Here is a 21,995-nt window from a genome sequence, read left to right on the forward strand (position 1 = left end):
TTGATCTTACCTAGACTCCCCTTGATCTTACCTAGACCCCTTGGTCTTACCTAGACCCCCCTTGATCTTACATAGACCCCTTGATCTTACTAGACCCCCCTTGATCTTACCTAGACCCCCTTGATCTTACCTAGACCCCCTTGATCTTACCTAGACCACCTTGATCTTACCTAGACCTCTTGATCTTACCTATACCCCCCTTGATCTTACATAGACCCCCCTTGATCTTACCTAGACCACCTTGATCTTACCTAGACCCCTCTTGATCTTACATATACCCCTTGATCTTGCGTAGACCCCTTGATCTTACCTAGACCCCTTGATCTTACCTAGACCCCCCTTGGTCTTACGTAGACCTCCCTTGATCTTACCTAGACCCCCTTGATCTTACCTAGACTCCCCTTGATCTTACCTAGACCCCTTGGTCTTACCTAGACCCGCCTTGATCTTACCTAGACCCCTTGATCTTACCTAGACCCCCCTTGATCTTACTAGACCCCCCTTTATCTTACCTAGACCCCCTTGATCTTACCTAGACCCTTTAATCTTACCTAGACCCCTCTTGATCTTACATAGACCCCCTTGATCTTACCTAGACCCTCCTTGATCTTACCTAGATCCCTTGATCTTACCTAGATCCCTTGATCTTACCTAGACCCCTTGATCTTATCTAGACCCCTTGATCTTACCTAGACCCCTTGATCTTATCTAAACCCCTTCACCTTACCTAGACCCCTTGATCTTATCTAAACCCCTTGATCTTACCTAGACCCCTTGATCTTATCTAAACCCCTTGATCTTACCTAGACCCCTTGATCTTACCTAGACCCCTTGATCTTACCTAGACCCCTTGATCTTACCTAGACCCCTTGATCTTACCTAGACCCCTTGATCTTACCTAGACTCCCCTTGATCTTACCTAGACCCCCCTTGATCTTACGTAGACCCCTTGATCTTACTAGACCCCCCTTGATCTTACTAGACCCCCCTTGATCTTACCTAGACCCCTCTTGATCTTACCTAGACCCCCTTGATCTTACCTAGACCCTCCTTGACCTTACCTAGACCCCCCTTGATCTTACCTAGATCCCTTGATCTTACCTAGACCCCTTGATCTTATCTAGACCCCTTGATCTTACCTAGACCCCTTGATCTTATCTAAACCCCTTCATCTTACCTAGACCCCTTGATCTTATCTAAACCCCTTGATCTTACCTAGACCCCTTGATCTTACCTAGACCCCTTGAACTTATCTAGACCCCTTGAGCTTACCTAGATCCCTTGATCTTATCTAGACCCCTTGATCTTACCTAGACCCTTTGATCTTTTCTAGACCCCTTATTCTTACCTAGACCCCTTGATCTTACATAGACCACCTTGTTCTTACCTAGACCCCTTGATCTTACCTAGACCACCTTTATCTTACCTAGACCACCTTGATCTTACCTAGACCACCTTGATCTTACCTAGACCACCTTGATCTTACCTAGACCACCTTGATCTTACCTAGACCCCTTGGTCTTACCTAGACCTCCCTTGATCTTACCTAGACCCCCTTGATCTTACCTAGACTCCCCTTGATCTTACCTAGACCCCTTGGTCTTACCTAGAGCCCCCTTGATCTTACCTAGACCCCTTGATCTTACCTAGACCCCCCTTGATCTTACTAGACCCCCCTTGATCTTACCTAGACCCCCTTGATCTTACCTAGACCCTTTGATCTTACCTAGACCCCTCTTGATCTTACCTAGACCCCCTTGATCTTACCTAGACCCTCCTTGATCTTACCTAGACCACTTGATCTTACCTAGATCCCTTGATCTTACCTAGATCCCTTGATCTTACCTAGACCCCTTGATCTTATCTAGACCCCTTGATCTTACCTAGACCCCTTTGATCTTATCTAAACCCCTTGATCTTACCTAGACCCCTTGATCTTACCTAGACACCTTCATCTTACCTAGACCCCTTGATCTTATCTAAACCCCTTAATCTTACCTAGACCCCTTGATCTTACCTAGACCCCTTGATCTTACCTAGACCCCTTGATCTTATGTAGACCCCTTATTCTTACCTAGATCCCTTGATCTTTTCTAGACCCCTTGTTCTTATCTAGACCCCTTGATCTTACCTAGACCCCTTGATCTTATCTAGATCCCTTGATCTTACCTAGACCCCTTGAGCTTATCTAGACCTTTTGATCTTACCTAGACCCCTTGATCTTACCTAGAACCCTTGATCTTACCTAGAACCCTTGATCTTACCTGGACCCCTTGATCTTATCTAGACCCCTTGATCTTACCTAGACTCCTTGATCTTATCTAGAAACCTTGATCTTACCTAGACCCCTTGATCTTACCTAGACCCCTTGATCGTATCTAGACCCCTTGATCTTACCTAGACCCCTTGATCTTACCTAGACTCCCCTTGATCTTACCTATACTCCCCTTGATCTTACCTAGACCCTCCCCCCCTGCGCCGTCACTGCTCTGTAAATTAGTGAGGCCTGTACCTGGAGTGTGCTACATACTCCAGTTTGTCAAAATAACTTACAGGTTTAGGTGGTGTTAAGTAGGATAGATAAGGTATAGAACTGGAGGATCTGCTATATGCATTATGAATCTGCTATATGCATTATAACTGCATATAGCAGGGGAGAGTAATCTCCCCAGAAGACATAGTGTGTACGTCGAACTGTGGGCCTGGCAACGCACCAACCACCTTCAGAAGCTGTGTGCAGTCTGTTATTGTACGTGGTTTCTGTGGGTAGTGGTTGCTGTGGGTAGTGGTTGCTGTGGGTAGTGGTTGCTGTGGGTAGTGGTTGCTGTGGGTAGTGGTTGCTGTGGGTAGTGGTTGCTGTGAGTAGTGGTTGCTGTGGGTAGTGGTTGCTGTCGGTAATGGTTGCTGTCGGTAGTGGTTGCTGTGGGTAGTGGTTGCTGTGGGTAGTGGTTGCTGTGGGTAGTTTTTGCTGTGGGCAGTAGTAGCTGTGGGTATTGGTTGCTGTGGGTAGTGGTTGCTATGGGTAGTGGTTGCTGTGGGTAGTGGTTGCTGTGGGTAGTGGTTGCTGTGGGTAGTGGTTGCTGTGGGTAGTGGTTGCTGTGGGCAGTGGTTGCTGTGGGCAGTGGTTGCTGTGGGTAGTGGTTGCTGTGGGTAGTTTTTGCTGTGGGCAGTAGTAGCTGTGGGTATTGGTTGCTGTGGGTAGTGGTTGCTGTGGGTAGTGGTTGGTGTGGGTAGTGGTTGGTGTGGGTAGTGGTTGGTGTGGGTAGTGGTTGCTGTCGGTAATGGTTGCTGTCGGTAGTGGTTGCTGTGGGTAGTGGTTGCTGTGGGTAGTGGTTGATGTGGGTAGTTTTTGCTGTGGGCAGTAGTAGCTGTGGGTATTGGTTGCTGTGGGTAGTGGTTGCTATGCGTAGTGGTTGCTGTGGGTAGTGGTTGCTGTGGGTAGTGGTTGCTGTGGGTAGTGGTTGCTGTGGGCAGTGGTTGCTGTGGGTAGTGGTTGCAGTGGGTAGTGGTTGCTGTGGGCAGTGGTTGCTGTGGGCAGTGGTTGCTGTGGGCAGTGGTTGCTGTGGGTAGTGGTTGCTGTGGGCAGTGGTTGCTGTGGGTAGTGGTTGCTGTGGGCAGTGGTAGCTGTGGGCAGTGGTAGCTGTGGGTAGTGGTTGCTGTGGGTAGTGGTTGCTGTGGGTAGTGGTTGCTGTGGGCAGTGGTTGCTGTGGGCAGTGGTTGCTGTGGGCAGTGGTTGCTGTGGGTAGTGGTTGCTGTGGGTAGTGGTTGCTGTGGGCAGTGGTTGCTGTGGGTAGTGGTTGCTTTGGGTAGTGGTTGCTGTGGGTAGTGGTTGCTGTGGGTAGTGGTTGCTGTGGGTAGTGGTTGCTGTGGGTAGTGGTTGCTGTGGGCAGTGGTTGCTGTGGGCAGTGGTTGCTGTGGGCAGTGGTTGCTGTGGGTAGTGGTTGCTGTGGGTAGTGGTTGCTGTGGGCAGTGGTTGCTGTGGGTAGTGGTTGCTGTGGGTAGTGGTTGCTGTGGGTAGTGGTTGCTGTGGGCAGTGGTTGCTGTGGGTAGTGGTTGCTGTGGGTAGTGGTTGCTGTGGGTAGTGGTTGCTGTGGGTAGTGGTTGCTGTGGGTAGTGGTTGCTGTGGGCAGTGGTTGCTGTGGGCAGTGGTTGCTGTGGGCAGTGGTTGCTGTGGGCAGTGGTTGCTGTGGGCAGTGGTTGCTGTGGGCAGTGGTTGCTGTGGGTAGTGGTTGCTGTGGGTAGTGGTTGCTGTGGGTAGTGGTTGCTGTGGGCAGTGGTTGCTGTGGGTAGTGGTTGCTGTTGGCAGTGGTTGCTGTGGGCAGTGGTTGCTGTGGGCAGTGGTTGCTGTGGGCAGTGGTTGCTGTGGGTAGTGGTTGCTGTGGGCAGTGGTTGCTGTGGGTAGTGGTTGCTGTGGGTAGTGGTTGCTGTGGGCAGTGGTTGCTGTGGGTAGTGGTTGCTGCGGGTAGTGGTTGCTGTGGGTAGTGGTTGCTGTGGGCAGTGGTTGCTGTGGGTAGTGGTTGCTGTGGGTAGTGGTTGCTGTGGGTAGTGGTTGCTGTGGGTAGTGGTTGCTGTGGGCAGTGGTTGCTGTGGGTAGTGGTTGCTGTGGGTAGTGGTTGCTGTGGGTAGTGGTTGCTGTGGGCAGTGGTTGCTGTGGGTAGTGGTTGCTGTTGGCAGTGGTTGCTGTGGGCAGTGGTTGCTGTGGGCAGTGGTTGCTGTGGGCAGTGGTTGCTGTGGGTAGTGGTTGCTGTGGGCAGTGGTTGCTGTGGGTAGTGGTTGCTGTGGGTAGTGGTTGCTGTGGGCAGTGGTTGCTGTGGGTAGTGGTTGCTGTGGGTAGTGGTTGCTGTGGGTAGTGGTTGCTGTGGGCAGTGGGTAGTGGTTGCTGTGGGCAGTGGTTGCTGTGGGTAGTGGTTGCTGTGGGTAGTGGTTGCTGTGGGTAGTGGTTGCTGTGGGTAGTGGTTGCTGTGGGCAGTGGTTGCTGTGGGCAGTGGTTGCTGTGGGCAGTGGTTGCTGTGGGCAGTGGTTGCTGTGGGTAGTGGTTGCTGTGGGTAGTGGTTGCTGTGGGTAGTGGTTGCTGTGGGCAGTGGTTGCTGTGGGTAGTGGTTGCTGTTGGCAGTGGTTGCTGTGGGCAGTGGTTGCTGTGGGCAGTGGTTGCTGTGGGTAGTGGTTGCTGTGGGCAGTGGTTGCTGTGGGTAGTGGTTGCTGTGGGTAGTGGTTGCTGTGGGCAGTGGTTGCTGTGGGCAGTGGTTGCTGTGGGTAGTGGTTGCTGTGGGTAGTGGTTGCTGTGGGCAGTGGTTGCTGTGGGCAGTGGTTGCTGTGGGCAGTGGTTGCTGTGGGCAGTGGTTGCTGTGGGTATTGGTTGCTGTGGGAAGTGGTTGCTGTGGGTCGGGGTTGCTGTGGGTAGTGTTGTAGTGGTTGCTGTGGGTAGTGGTTGCTGTGGGTAGTGGTTGCTGTGGGTAGTGGTTGCTGTGGGTAGTGGTTGCTGTGGGCAGTGGTTGCTGTGGGTAGTGGTTGCTGTGGGTAGTGGTTGCTGTGGGTAGTGGTTGCTGTGGGTAGTGGTTGCTGTGGGCAGTGGTTGCTGTGGGCAGTGGTTGCTGTGGGTAGTGGTTGCTGTGGGCAGTGGTTGCTGTGGGCAGTGGTTGCTGTGGGCAGTGGTTGCTGTGGGTAGTGGTTGCTGTGGGCAGTGGTTGCTGTGGGTAGTGGTTGCTGTGGGTAGTGGTTGCTGTGGGCAGTGGTTGCTGTGGGCAGTGGTTGCTGTGGGTAGTGGTTGCTGTGGGTAGTGGTTGCTGTGGGCAGTGGTTGCTGTGGGCAGTGGTTGCTGTGGGCAGTGGTTGCTGTGGGCAGTGGTTGCTGTGGGTAGTGGTTGCTTTGGGCAGTGGTTGCTGTGGGTAGTGGTTGCTGTGGGTAGTGGTTGCTGTGGGTAGTGGTTGCTGTGGGTAGTGGTTGCTGTGGGTAGTGGTTGCTGTGGGTAGTGGTTGCTGTGGGTAGTGGTTGCTGTGGGTAGTGGTTGCTGTGGGTAGTGGTTGCTGTGGGCAGTGGTTGCTGTGGGTAGTGGTTGCTGTGGGTAGTGGTTGCTGTGGGTAGTGGTTGCTGTGGGTAGTGGTTGCTGTGGGCAGTGGTTGCTGTGGGCAGTGGTTGCTGTGGGTAGTGGTTGCTGTGGGCAGTGGTTGCTGTGGGTAGTGGTTGCTGTGGGTAGTGGTTGCTGTGGGTAGTGGTTGCTGTGGGCAGTGGTTGCTGTGGGCAGTGGTTGCTGTGGGCAGTGGTTGCTGTGGGTAGTGGTTGCTGTGGGCAGTGGTTGCTGTGGGTAGTGGTTGCTGTGGGTAGTGGTTGCTGTGGGTAGTGGTTGCTGTGGGTAGTGGTTGCTGTGGGTAGTGGTTGCTGTGGGCAGTGGTTGGTGTGGGTAGTGGTTGCTGTGGGTAGTGGTTGGTGTGGGTAGTGGTTGCTGTGGGCAGTGGTTGCTGTGGGCAGTGGTTGCTGTGGGCAGTGGTTGCTGTGGGTAGTGGTTGCTGTGGGCAGTGGTTGGTGTGGGCAGTGGTTGCTGTGGGCAGTGGTTGCTGTGGGTAGTGGTTGCTGTGGGTAGTGGTTGCTGTGGGTAGTGGTTGCTGTGGGCAGTGGTTGCTGTGGGCAGTGGTTGCTGTGGGTAGTGGTTGCTGTGGGTAGTGGTTGCTGTGGGTAGTGGTTGCTGTGGGCAGTGGTTGCTGTGGGCAGTGGTTGCTGTGGGGAGTGGTTGCTGTGGGCAGTGGTTGCTGTGGGCAGTGGTTGCTGTGGGTAGTGGTTGCTGTGGGCAGTGGTTGCTGTGGGTAGTGGTTGCTGTGGGCAGTGGTTGCTGTGGGCAGTGGTTGCTGTGGGCAGTGGTTGCTGTGGGCAGTGGTTGCTGTGGGCAGTGGTTGCTGTGGGTGTTACACATATTTTATATCTTTGACAAGTCTAAAGTTGCTTTGTTTACTAACTTGATAAAAGTGATACTTGGGGAGGAAACTTAAAACGTTTCGGTCTAACCTGAGTTGTTTTGAGACCACTATCTACTGCACCTGACTGACCGTAGCTTTGATTCATTTTTTCCTAGGCCACATTTCTCTAGCTTGTATTATGTTTTTATATAAATATTATAGAATACCAGGTTGGTGAGAGACATTGTGACACTATCATGATTCATGAGATGTTTTCCTCGGGGAGTAGACTTTATCTGTCGACTACAGAGGTGACAACTGTCCTGGAGACTAAATTGTCGAGTTAATTATTAGATCTACCCTCCAACCTTGATAGATGACCAGTCTCTTAGCCAGATTTTTTATTTACTTCTGATTTCTTACCAAACATTGACCAATAGGAATAATGGAGTTGCTGGTCATGTCTTTTTTAAGTTCCTGTTGAACTTTATTATTGAAGGTTAACTTGTTGCAATTTCCCCATTGTTTTTTGTACTGATACTATTATTTCAGCTACAAATATTGTTACTATTACAGTGGACCCCCAGTTTACGATCACCTCCCAATGCGACCCATTATGTAAGTGTATTTATGTAAGTGCGTTTGTACGTGTATGTTTGGGGGTCTGAAATGGACTAATGTACTTCACAATATTCCTTATGGGAACAAATTCGGTCAGTACTGGCACCTGAACATACTTCTGGAGAGAAACATCGTAAACTGGGGGTCCACTGTACTACTGTTAAGCTTATTTAGGTAGGCACAAGTTGTTACATTTACATAGTTTTGTATTAATGTTGGTAGAATTACCCACAATATGTTAGGTAAAAGGACACAAGTGCAACTGATGTGACATTTTATTGTGGCAACGTTTCACTCTCCAGGAGCTTTATCAAGCTGTGTGTGTACGGCTTGACCAAGTTCCTTGAGAGTGAAACGTTGCCACAATAGTTAGTTTTGTAGAGTCAGGGTGCACCCACAGGCTGGGTATGGGGTGCACCCACAGGCTGGGTATGGGGTGCACTCACAGGCTGGGTATGGGGTGCACTCACAGGCTGGGTATGGGGTGCACCCACAGGCTGGGTATGGGGTGCATCTGCTATATGCGTTCATAATGCATATAGCACATTCTCCAGTTGTGTTCTTAACCTTCCTAAAACATATAAAACTATTTAAAATATAATGATGAAAATCAACAATGGAGAAGCAATTCCAGACGATCTTTTAGTTTCTCTTGGACGAGTATCAAGTCAGACCAAGGGTCAAAAAGTATAATAGACCACAAGACGGGTCGTAAAAACCATGGATGGTGGGGGGGAGGGGTGAAATTACCAAGAACGTCAGTCGACCAAGTTTCAAAAAACAGTAGTAGTGGTATAGACAGCAGCAGCAGCAATAGTAGTAGTAATAATAACAATAGTAGTGATAAATGGTTTTAAACTGACAAGTTGAAGACTGAGACAATTATGCAGCATATGGAAATCTTTATTGAAGAAAAGTTTCGCCACACAGTGGCTTCATCAGTCCAATACAAAGCAGAAAGGTGTAAGGAGAGGAGTAGTTTGAGGTAATCAGTCCCTCAGCCTAGAGTCGATGTGTTCAGTACATCTGTCTTGTAGAAAGTACAGCATAGAGCCGTAGAAGTGGCTCATATACTGTAGTCAGGTAAGTGGAAGCAGGAGGCAGCGGGGTCATAGTGGGACCATCCAGTAGTGTAAGTAGGTGTTCGTCCGAAGGTTTAAAACCATTTATCACATCTGTCAGACACTGCAACATCATGGGATCTTGATTGTTATACAAGGAATTCTTCAACACTTGTCCAACCTTTGGACGTAGACCTACTTACACTATGACCCCGCCGCCTCCTGCTTCCACTCACTTGACCACAGTATATAAGCCACTTCTCCGTCCCTATGCTGTACTTTCTACAAGGGTGATGGACTGAACACATCGACTCCAGGCTAAGTGACTGATTACTTCAAACTCCTCTCTTTGCAATTTTCTCTGTATGGGACTGATGAAGTCACTGTGTGGCAAAACGTTTCTTCAATAAAGATTCCCATAAGTTGCACAAGTGTTTCAATCTTCAACAATAGTAGTATTGGAAGCACTGGTAAGATTTGCAGTAATACTAATGGTGGTAATGGTGTTAGTATTAGTATTAACAATAATAGAAGTGCTGGTAGTCAGTCTAACAGTAAGCCCTGGTAGGAGTGGAGGCAGTAGTAACATTAACATACCTGGTGGTAGGGTTCATACATCACAAGGCATCGTGACCCTTACAGCCAAGATTTCTTAGTTAAATGGACACAAATGCTACTAATGTGACATATTATTGTGGCACAAATATCTATGGTATTTGGCCTTAGGGATCTACTATAACTAATCACCTTAAACCATTAATAACCCAAAAAAATTCTGCTGTGTGTTGATCAATTCCTGCGCTAGACAACACCTCCACTCTTCGCAATAAAGCGAACAGAACCCTCGGCTTTATATCAAGAAGTATTAATAATAGGAGTCCTCAGGTTGTTCTTCAACTTTATATATCCTTGGTTAGGTCTCATCTAGACTATGCTGCACAGTTTTGGTCACCGTATTACGGAATGGATAAAAATACTCTGGAAAGCGTACAAAGGAGGATGACAAAGTTGTTCCCATGTATCAGAAACCTTCCCTATGAGGATAGACTGAGGCCCTGAATCTGCACTATGAGGATAGACTGAGGCCCTGAATCTGCACTATGAGGATGGACTGAGACCCTGAATCTGCACTCTATAGACAGGCGATGGAGCCGGGTCACCATATGGAGAAGACCCGGGCTGGAAGTACCGGCGAACCTCTAATGAATGAATGAATGACAGGCGATGAATTAGGGGGGATATGATTGAGGTGTATAAATGGAAAACAGGAATAAAGGGGATGTAAATAGCGTACTAAAAATATCTAGCCTAGACAGGACTCGCAGCAATGGTTTCAAGTTGGAAAAATTCAGATTCAGGAAGGATATAGGAAAGCACTGGTTTGTTAATAGAGTTGTGGATGAGTGAAACAAACTCCCGAGTACAGTTATAGAAGCTAAAACGTTGTGTAGTTTTAAAAAAAGGTTAGATAAATGCATGAGTGGGTGTGGGTGAGTTTGAGTTGGACCTGACTAGCTTGTGCTACTAGGTCAGATGCCGTGCTCCTTCCTTAAGTGAATGTGACCTGACTTAACTACGTTAGAGGATTGGCTTAAGCCGGTGGGAGACTTGGACCTGCCTCGCATGGGCCAGTAGGCCTGCTGCAGTGTTCCTTCTTGAACTTACTTAATATACAAAATATGCACTCTTATTGTACTTACTATATACACAGAACCTTTAACTCAAGTACAAACCCTCCTCTCAAACTACTACTTTCTAGAGAGTGCAGATTCAGGGACCTCAGTATCCTCATAGGGAAGATTTCTGATACATGAGATCAACTTTGACATACAAAAGAGGATGACAAAGTTGATCCCATGTATCAGAAATCTTCCCTATGAGGATAGACTGAGGTCTCTGAATCTGCACTCTCTAGAAAGGCTTAGAATTAGGGGGGATATGATCGAGGTGTATAAATGGAAAATAGGAATAAATAAAGGGGATGTAAATAACGTGCTGAAAATATCTAGCCTAGGCAGGACGCGCAGCTATGGTTTTAAGTTGGAAAAATTCAGATTCAGGAAGGATATAGGAAAGTACTGGTTTGGTAATAGAGTTGTGGATGAGTGGAACAAACTCCCGAGTACAGTTATTGAGGCTAAAACGTTGTGTAGTTTTAAAAATAGGTTAGATAAATACATGAGTGGGTGTGGGTGGGTGTGAGTTGGACCTGACTAGCTTGTGCTACTAGGTCAGTTGTCGTGTTCCTTCCTTAAGTGAATGAGACCTGACCTGACTAGGTTGGGGCATTGGCTTAAGCCAGTAGGAGACTTGGACCTGCCTCGCATGGGCCAGTAGGCCTGCTGCAGTGTTCCTTCCTTCTTATGTTCTTATGTACTTAATAGCTATAACAGAACACAAAGTTACAACACTCGCATCCCTCGTGTCCCTGTGGGAATTTATTCGGTCCCCAAAATTCCAGGGACCGGGTTCACTGTAGTTTCATCCACCATAACAAACACCAGATGACTGAGGCGGTGGGTTTGTTACTTGATAAATTTACCCTTTATGGAAGCTCTTAACCCTTAAATGGTACAAACGTATATATACGTTTTTTCAACATCTGAAAGTATGTAAAAAAATGTAGATCTTCTTTTTTGTTTTACATTTGAAAACGTGTAAAAAACTTTTATCTACTTTTTTTTTGTTATATTTGAAAATATGTAAAAAAAAAAGCAGATCTACTTTTGTAGCTGCGAATTTGAACGTCGATCTGTTTGGACCGTTTAAGGTTAAGTAGGATTAAGCTGTTAGTAACTAATATTAGAATTAATAATGTAGCCTTAGACCTTGATATAGGTAGGCTTAGACCTTGATGTAGGCCTAGACCTTAATATAGGTAGCCTTAGACCTTGATATAGGCTTAGACCTTGATATAGGAAGGCATAGACCTTGATTTAGGCTTAGACCTTACCCATTCAAGGCTGGCGACATTGCAGACCTGGAGAATGTACAAAGAACTTTCACGGCACATAAGTACACTAAGGCACCTAAATTACTGGGAACGGTTGAAAATCCTTGATCTGTATTCCCTGGAACACAGGCGAGAGAGATGCATGATAATATACACTTGGAAGGTCCTGGAGGGATTGGTACCAAACTTGCACACGAAAATCACTCCCTATGACAGCAAAAGTCTCGGCAGGAGATGTAACATTCCCTCGATGAAAAGCAACCGCACCACCAGTACACTATGAGACAACACACTAAGTGTCTGGGGCCCAAGACTGTTCAGTCGCCTCCCAGCATACATAAGGGGGATTACCAATAGACCCCTGGCTGTCTTCAAGACCCCTGGCTGTCAACAAGACCCCTGACTGTCAACAAGACCCCTGGCTGTCTTCAAGAAGGCAATGGACAGGCACCTAAAGTTAGTACCTGACCAACTGGGCTGTGGTTAATACGTCAGGTTGTGTAACAGCCTGGGTGATCAGACCCTGATCCACCATGAAGCCTGGTCTCAGACCGAGCCACGGGGGCATTTACCCCCGGAACCCTGTCCAAGTAAACTCCAGGTACAGTGAACTATGAACCCCCAGCTTGAAGGGAGGCTGGAGGGGGTCTGACACCAGCATGTTCTTCTAGACTAGCCCCTCAAGGAAGGTTCCTTGATGCTGGTGAGGGGCACTTGATCCAAGGCCCCTCAAGGAAGGTTCCTTGATGCTGGTGAGGGGCACTTGATCCAAGGCCCCTCAAGGAAGGTTCCTTGATGCTGGTGAGGGGCTCTTGATCCAAGGCCCCTCAGGGGAGGCTCCTTGATGCTGGGGAGGGGCTCTTGATCCAAGGCCCCTCAGGGGAGGCTCCTTGATGCTGGGGAGGGGCTCTTGATCCAAGGCCCCTCAGGGGAGGCTCCTTGATGCTGGGGAGGGGCTCTTGATCCAAGGCCCCTCAAGGAAGGTTCCTTGATGCTGGTGAGGGGCTCTTGATCCAAGGCCCCTCAAGGAAGGTTCCTTGATGCTGGTGAGGGGCTCTTGATCCAAGGCCCCTCAAGGAAGGTTCCTTGATGCTGGTGAGGGGCTCTTGATCCAAGGCCCCTCAAGGAAGGTTCCTTGATGCTGGTGAGGGGCTCTTGATCTTGGGAATTGAATCTGTGCTCCAGTTCCCTGAATGAATACCGTCCATCCCCCTCCACAGGTGCTGTATAATCCTACGGGTTTAGCGCTTCACCATTATTATAATAATAGTGTCTCCATTAATATTGCTTAAGGAATACTCATTGAATTCAGGGATCTTTAAGGTGGAGGCAGGGATACTAATACCATCTTTAAGGTGGAGGCAAGGATACTAATACCATCTTTAAGGTGGAGGCAGGGATACTAATACCATCTTTAAGGTGGAGGCAGGGATACTAATACCATCTTTAAGGTGGAGGCAAGGATACTAATACCATCTGAATACTTGCAGGAATAAGTCCTTCACTGCACGTGGTATCTTGAAGAGAGGGACCAGAGGTATCTAGGTTTGCTTAGGCAGAATCAGGGGATTTCTAGTAGCATATTCTCTACCTCCAAGTAAGTCAGTCCTTTGTGCATGTAGTTAGGAATTTCTTGCAAGGTTAATTTACATATGGAAATGTGTCCTAAAAGCCATTTGTGAGATTGAGATGACTAATTTCAGGGTGTCTGTGTCTACAGTCTTCAAGAAGGTACTGGACAGGCATCTAAAGTCAGTACCTGACCAGCTGGGCTGTGGTTTGTACGTCGGGTTGCATGCGGCCAGCAGTAACAGCCTGATTGATCAGACCCTGAGCCACCACGAGGCCTTGTCACAGACCGGGCCACGGGAGCGTTGACCCCTGAAACCCTCTCCAGGTAAACTCGAGGTATACATTACGCACTAGGGTGAGTATCACACAAGGAGGCTCCATACACAATTTCCACAGATACAATGCCCCAAGATCTGGAATTCATTGCCTGAACCAGCAAAAGGTTCTCTGTCACTCAGTTTACAACTGTTATTAAAAGTCCCCATCTCTTAAATATAACTATACAGATCATAGAACCAGTTTGAAACTACTCCAGGAATCCCAGTTAACTTAACATCAATAAATCAATTTACAGTATCAATACACACTTAAAATTGTACTGTTGTAAATTGTGCTAATTGTAATAATTTTTTTGCTACTTCTCAACTATAAATTTTATTAATTAAAATTTTTTGAATACATTAAAATTCACCACTGCAAAACTTATGTTTAGTCTTAAGTAGTGTGCAAACATTATAATTAACCTGCCCAAAATGCTCATACATGCTGGTGGCTCTGTGTTTAACAATAGTTTATTACATGTAAACTACACACTGTATACTGTGCTAAGAAATAATAATTTTATTTTGAAAATCAGCTATTATTACCAAGATAGTGGACTGGTGTGGGTGGCATCCTGGGTGTTAGTGGACTGGTGTGGGTGGCATCCTGGGTGTTAATGGACTGGTGTGGGTGGCATCCTGGGTGTTAGTGGACTGGTGTGGGTGGCATCCTGGGGGACAATATAAACCTAATTTGCCAGAAATGCTTTGTATAACCAGGGACTTTATATAATATATCAGTGATGTCACATATGGTCTGTATAAGTTGTATCATGAACTTGTAGAAATAAAGATTATTATTACTTAACAAACATAGGGAAGAAGTAGCAGCAGGAACATGTAAGAATATTTCAGAATATTTGGTAATGTCTCCATGGGGAAGTGGAACAGAGTTCTTCGTCTGTAAGTCATGAATGTCATAAGAGGCAACTAAAATGCCAGGAGCAAGGAGCTGATAACTCCTCCTCCTCTATATAATACTAAATTTAAAAAGAGAAACTTAAGTTTTTCTTTTTGAGCCACCCAGCCTCAGTGGGATATGGCTGGCTTGTTGAAAGATGATGATGATTTGGTAATGTGGCTACTCATTATTTGACACATTTCATTATGATGGATAGTGAAGGTGCTAGTTACTATCTATGATGTTCTACTTAATATTCTCGTACAGTTTTAATTTCCATGTCATGCTTTGTATGGCTCTAAAGTTTAAGGTGAGTTTGCATTGCATACTTGAGGCAGATACAGCAGCTGAGAAGTGACCACCCCAACCTGCACTACCACACTGCTACATACAGTTATCATACATAGTGTAAATTACCCACCATAACCCCCCAAAAATTAGTGATTTATTTCCATTGTGGTCTTTGTTTTCCATTAGGATCCTTGATTCCCATTGGGTTCTTGATTTTCATTATACAGTGGACCCCTGGTTTTCATCCGGTGCAGAACTCGTACAATTCGGATTTCGAGCACTTTTGGCAAAATTTCCCCTGGGTTTTGTATGTCTGCTTGGAAATCGTCTGTTTCAGACGTGTCCGCCTGGGCCGCTCATGCGTTCATGACTCACTCTTGGGCACATTAAATGTCTTATTTTACATTAATATAGATATTTTCATTAATCCATCTATTATATTTTCTTCAAAATTATATAAGAAATACGTTACATAGCATATAAACATGCAGTGTTTATATGCTATCGAGGGGTGGTAGTCAGTAGAGGGGAAAACATTGTTTTCTCTGGTTCAGCATTAGAGAAAACCGTATGAATCTGCGTCTGGCCCAGTCACCACCCGTAATACATAACACTTTTGTTTACAATTCTCGGCATGAATTATTCATTACTTCTCCCTTTGTTTGTGATGACATTTTAAGGTACTAGTTGTCAGAAACGATTAAACTCAGTGAACATGGTATGTCGATGGTAATAATATGGCTTTGGGTCGCAGTGTAGGTGGCCAGTAGGTGCAGCCCAGGCTACACCTACCAGCTACCTACACTGACTTCCTTCAAATAAATACTACTCACCTCTCGCCCTACATTAAGACTACAAATACAGTGGACCCTCGACTTACGATATTAATTCGTTCCAGAAGGCTGTTCGGGCGCCGTTACCGAATGAATTTGCTCCCTTAAGGATTATTGTAAATTAGATTAGTCTGTATCAGACCCCCAAAAATACACTTACAAAAGCACTTGCAAAAATACACTTACATAATTGTTCGAGTTGGGAGCTAATCGTAAGTCGGGGGTCCACTGTATTTTAAGGTAAGTAATGAATGTACAGTGGACCCTCGACCAATGGTATTAATCCATTCCTGAGAGCTCATCGTTAATCGAAATTATCGTTAGTCAAGTTAATTTTCCCCATAAGAAATAATGGAAATCAAATTAATCCGTGCAAGACACCCAAAAGTATTGAAAAAAAAATTTTTTACCACATGAAATATTAATTTTAATACACACAAACTGAAGGAGACATGTACAATTACATGACACTTACCTTTATTGAAGATCTGGTGATGATTGATGGGATGGGAGGACGGGGGACTGTGGATGGTGTTAGTGTTTAGAAGGGGAATCCCCTTCCATTAGGACTTGAGGTGTCAAGTCCTTGTCCGGGGTTACTTCCCTTCTTCTTTTAATGCCACTAGGACCAGCTTGAGAGTCACTGGACCTCTGTCGCACAACATATCTGCCCGGTGGCCTGGTGGCTAAAGCTCCTGCTTCACACACGGAGGGCCAGGATTCGATTCCCGGCGGGTGGAAACATTTCGACACGTTTCCTTACACTATTGTCCTGTTCACCTAGCAGCAAATAGGTACCTGGGTGTTAGTCGACTGGTGTGGGTCGCATCCTGGGGGACAAGATTGAGGACCCCAATGGAAATAAGTTAGACAGTCCTCGATGACGCACTGACTTTCTTGGGTTATCCTGGGTGGCTAACCCTCCGGGGTTAAAAATCCGAACGAAATCTTATCTTATTTTATCATAGAGGCCTGTACCTCCGGTTCCTTTATGACATTCCTAAAGTGTTTCACAGCATTGTCAGTGTCACAGTTAAACACTTGTTCAGGTTTCAGTTCTTCACTCTCTATGTACCCCTTGAATTCCTGCACATATTTTTCAGCTGCTTTTTGGTCCAAACTGGCAGCCTCACCATGCCTTATCACACTATGTATGCCACTACGATTCTTAAATCTCTCAAACCAACCTTTGCTGGCCTTAAATTCACTCACATCACCACTAGTTGCAGGCATTTTTCTAATTAAATCCTCATGCAACTTCCTAGCCTTTTCACATATGATCGCTTGAGAGATGCCATCTCCTGCTATCTGTTTTTCGTTTATCCACACCAATAACAGTCTCTCAACATCATCTATCACTTGCGATCTCAGTTTCGAAAACATAGTTGCACCTTTGGCAAGAACAGCTTCCTTGATTGCCATTTTCTTGGCCACAATAGTAGCGATGGTTGATTGGGGTTTTGTGTACAACCTGGCCAGCTCGGAGACACACACTCCACTTTCATAGCAATGATCTCTTTCTTCATATCCATAGTAATTCTCACCCTTTTTGCTGTAGGGTTGGCACTAGAAGCTTTCTTGGGGCCCATGGTGACTTATTTTGCAGGTGCAATCACTAAAAACGCTGTGATAATATGAAATGTTCCGATTGTATGTTCGGATGGGACCGCGGTGGCTGGCTGGCTTGTAAACACTGGCCACAAGTGGACACGTCTCAGACGGAACGAATTGTGTTGGTCAAGTTTTTTAGCGCTAGTCGAGGCAAAATTTTTGCGTTAAAATGTATCGCTAGTCAGATTTAACATTAGACGATGCCATCATTGGTCGAGGGTCCACTGTACTGTGTATGTACAGTAGGGCCTCGCTTTACAGCATTCCACTAATACGGCGATTTCAAATTATAACCAAAACTTTCTATATGGTGATGGTCTTTTAAATACGGCTCGAGCCACCCTGTTTGTTTACATTCTCCGTGAGCACCTCTCTCTATTATGTAATAATAATCACTCTTGGGCACCTTCAATGTCCTGTTTTACATCAGTATAGACATTTTCATTAATCCATCTATGATATTTTCTTCAAAATTATGTATATAAAAAACACGTTACATATCATATAAACATGCTGTTTATATGCTATGGAGGTGTGGTTGTCAGGCGGAGGGAAAACATTACGTAACACTAATAATAATCACTCTTGGGCACATTAGATGTCTTATTTTATGTTAACATAGACATTTTCATTAATCCATCTATGATATTTTCTTCAAAATTATATAAGAAACATATTACATAGCATATAAACATACTGTTTATATGCTATGGAGGTGTGGTAGCTGGGCGGAGGGAAAACATTAAGTCACTCCCCTTAATACATAATGCTTTTGTTTACAATTCTCGGCATGAATTATTCTCCCTTTGTTTATGATGACACGTAAAGGTAGTTGATAGAAACGATTAAACTCAGTTGCAGTGTCAGACACTGCAACTTCTTGGGATCTTAATACTTGGGAATTGTTCGCTTGCCTAACCTTTGGGCATGACTTACTTCCACATTGGTCAAATGTGACACCACCTACGACTGCTGCACCTCTCCTGCCTAGGGTGTATAAACTACTTCTCTGCAGATATGCTGTATTCTTTTCAAGATTGATGGACTGACCACATCGACTCAATGCTGAGGGACTGATTACCTCAAACTCCTCCTGTTCTTCACCATTCTCCTTTGTATGGACTGATGAAGCCACCGTGTGGCAAAACGTTTCCTTAATAAAGATACCCAAGAGTTGCACATGTCTAATTTATCAACTGTAATCCTTGAAATATTGTGCCTAGTTTCCTACACAGTCTTGCTATATCAAGGTCTCTGGGTATTTAGAACAATAAATAAACTTGAACATTGCACTCATTACAATGTTGAACTAACAATAAAATATTTACGTTTGATGTACCTTTGAGTTCCGAGTTTTTTTTTTTTTGTCTGGTGCTTGCCTGATGGACCAGGCTGTTGCTGGCTGGTGGATATATAATTCTTCTGACTTTCAAAAGCCATCTTCAGTTATGACTTCACCTGAAAATCCCTTTTACAACAGAAAACAATTTTTTGTTGGGTCCCTGGTCATGTTGACGTACAGGGCAATGAACAGGCAGACACTGCTGCGCGGTCAGCAGTACATGACCTACCAGTTTCATATAGAGGTATTCCATTTACGGACTATTTTGCTGCAATATCTTCCCACCTTCACACCCATTGGCAACAAACTTCAATCTTTTAAACCGAGTATAGGTTACTGGCCGTCTTATCACCAGTGTCGAGGTTGGGAGACTACTCTCTCCCGTCTTCGCATTGGCCATACTCGTCTTACTCATGGATATCTCGTGGAGAGGCGCCCTGCTCCTCTCTGTGAGAATTGCCAAGCTCCATTATCAGTCAGCCACATTCTGTTGAACTGCCCACTTTATCAATGAGCACGCAGAATTTACCTCCGTCGTCATCTTCGCTCCGCTGCTCTCTCTTTACCTTCCCTTCTCGCTGATGGACCCACCTTTCATCCGGACTCTCTCATTGACTTTTTGACAACAACTGACTTACTTCACAAATTCTGATACCTTCAGCCCTTTCTACTTCAATCTCTTGCTACCCTCTACCCCCATACTATCCCCTGCCCCGCTGTTTTCTGTAACCTACTGATCATCCCTCCTCCCTTCTGCCATCCAATACCCTCACTTCCTTCCCTACCCTGCAGCGCTGTATAGCCCTTGTGGCTTAGCGCTTCTTTTTGATTATAATAATAATAACAGAAAACAATTAATGTGGAGGAATCTACCCACTACATAAATATTAACCCAATAGAAGTAAGTCACTTTCACATTACAGTGGAACCCTGAGTTTTGTACTGCCTCCAACTCCAACAATTATGTAAGTGTATTATGTATTATGTAAGTGCTTTTGTAAGTGTATTTTTGGGGGTCTGAAACGGACTAATCTAATTTACATTATTTCTTATGGGAACAAATTTGTTCAGTAACAGCACTAACAGCCTTCTGGAACGAACTATGTATGAAACTCGGGGTACCATTGTATTTTATTATTCAAGTCAATTTCTTCATATGTTAGTATGTAAGACAATTGCTATCAGCCCAAACTTATGTAATGTTAGTAATAATTGTAGAATTACTGACAAAATGTTAGGTAAATGGACACAGTTGTAACTAAAGTGACATTTTATTGTGGCAATGTTGACCTCTCCAGGAGTCAAGTGTTGCTACAATGTTGACCTCTCCAGGAGTCAAGTGTTGCTACAATGTTGACCTCTCCAGGAGTCAAGTGTTGCTACAATGTTGACCTCTCCAGGAGTCAAGTGTTGCTACAATATTGACCTCTCCAGGAGTCAAGTGTTGCTACAATGTTGACCTCTCCAGGAGCCAAGTGTTGCTACAATGTTGACCTCTCCAGGAGTCAAGTGTTGCTACAATGTTGACCTCTCCAGGAGCCAAGTGTTGCTACAATGTTGACCTCTCCAGGAGCCAAGTGTTGCTACAATGTTGACCTCTCCAGGAGTCAAGTGTTGCTACAATGTTGACCTCTCCAGGAGCCAAGTGTTGCTACAATGTTGACCTCTCCAGGAGCCAAGTGTTGCTACAATGTTGACCTCTCCAGGAGCCAAGTGTTGCTACAATGTTGACCTCTCCAGGAGTCAAGTGTTGCTACAATGTTGACCTCTCCAGGAGCCAAGTGTTGCTACAATGTTGACCTCTCCAGGAGTCAAGTGTTGCTACAATGTTGACCTCTCCAGGAGCCAAGTGTTGCTACAATGTTGACCTCTCCAGGAGTCAAGTGTTGCTACAATGTTGACCTCTCCAGGAGCCAAGTGTTGCTACAATGTTAACCTCTCCAGGAGCCAAGTGTTGCTACAATGTTAACCTCTCCAGGAGCCAAGTGTTGCTACAATGTTGACCTCTCCAGGAGTCAAGTGTTGCTACAATGTTGACCTCTCCAGGAGCCAAGTGTTGCTACAATGTTAACCTCTCCAGGAGCCAAGTGTTGCTACAATGTTGACCTCTCCAGGAGTCAAGTGTTGCTACAATGTTGACCTCTCCAGGAGCCAAGTGTTGCTACAATGTTAACCTCTCCAGGAGCCAAGTGTTGCTACAATGTTAACCTCTCCAGGAGCCAAGTGTTGCTACAATATAATGTCACATTAGTTACAACTGTGTCCATTTACCTAACATTGTGTAATGTCTAAAGAAATATTTTGAACCCACGTACTAATGGCAGTTCCCTAAATACCATCAATAACATTACTTGGCAGTGTCAAGAGGAACACTGTTGATTACCACCAGCAACTGCAGTGACAACAAACATCAACTTACTAGTCACTGTACATCACTACTGATGAAGTCACTGACAGGAGAAAGAAAACCTGCTAACTTGATGACTGAACATATCTTGAAGAACAACAACAACAACACAAGACAAGTAAGAATTTATTGAACTTTGTCCGTATAACACAGAATAATGAACACAGTTGACTGTGCCATAATATGGTCATATGATAAATATAAAATGTTGATATAGAAAAAGATAGTTAAGTCACTGTAACTGGCATTGCTGATTACATAAAAATATTCCACAACGTAAATGCATACAGCAGTAAGTCAGTTAAGTCAGTGTGATGTACTTACACTGTGTGTTGGTATTATTTAAGTCAGTTAAGTCAGTGTGATGTACTTACACTGTGTGTTGGTATTATTTAGGTATTTTGTATACTCATGTAATAATAACATAATATGGTAAGGTTAAAGAATGTGACATTTTGGTGTTGGGTGTATTAGGATTCTTAACTGAAGTTATTATGTGTGAATATAAAAGAATATTGTGTATCCACCGTGGCCCAGTCTGTGACCAGGCCTCGTGGTGGATCAGAGCCTGACCAACCAGGCTGTTACTGCTGGTCGCACATAAATTGACGTACTAACCATAGCCCGGTTGGTCAGGTACTGACTTTAGGTGCAGCACCTTCTTGAAGACAGTCAGGGCTCTGTTTGTAATCCCACTTGTGTGTTTACAAGCCTCAAATTTTTTATTTTAAATCCTAAGATCAAATTAGTCAGTCTAAATGCTTGATTTATGAATGAGAATTTATTGGTATTTGAAAGTTTTTTAGTGACACACTTTATAGTGTTCAGCTTATGTTGAATACTATAAAGTGGATCAGCATAAACCCATATTTGAATTAAAATGACATTTATCATCTGTCAAAGACCCAAAGAATGTAGCACTGGAAGAAGGAGTCAGGGGCCCCTACAGGAGTATAGGAGGAGCATCATGGTGGCAAGCTGGTAACATGAGCATGATGTGTTGTTGGAGTGTGAGCAAGGCAATATTTACAAAGCGATTCAGGGAAAGCAGTTATCTGAACTTGAATCCTGGAAGTGTGAAGCACAGTGCCTGCACTCTGAAGGATGAACAGGGATATTGTAGTTCTGGAGGAGTGAAGTACAGTGCCTGCACTCTGAAGGATGAACAGGGATATTATAGTTCTGGAGGAGTGAAG

The 21,995-nt window shown here is 45.4% G+C and overlaps 1 long non-coding RNA gene across 1 annotated transcript in view; it reads left to right on the forward strand.

Moving 5' to 3' along the window:
* Positions 1-21,995, forward strand: part of LOC128701019 (uncharacterized) — a 42,403-nt gene that overhangs the window by 13,864 nt on the left and 6,544 nt on the right. Inside the window, exons 2-3 of the long non-coding RNA XR_011391744.1 lie at positions 13,226-13,419; positions 20,751-20,917. This is a non-coding gene — a long non-coding RNA (uncharacterized lncRNA). The remainder of the gene's footprint in view (positions 1-13,225; positions 13,420-20,750; positions 20,918-21,995) is intronic.

This window comes from Cherax quadricarinatus, chromosome 8 (assembly GCF_038502225.1).
Source record: "Cherax quadricarinatus isolate ZL_2023a chromosome 8, ASM3850222v1, whole genome shotgun sequence".
NCBI classification, from domain to species: domain Eukaryota; kingdom Metazoa; phylum Arthropoda; class Malacostraca; order Decapoda; family Parastacidae; genus Cherax; species Cherax quadricarinatus.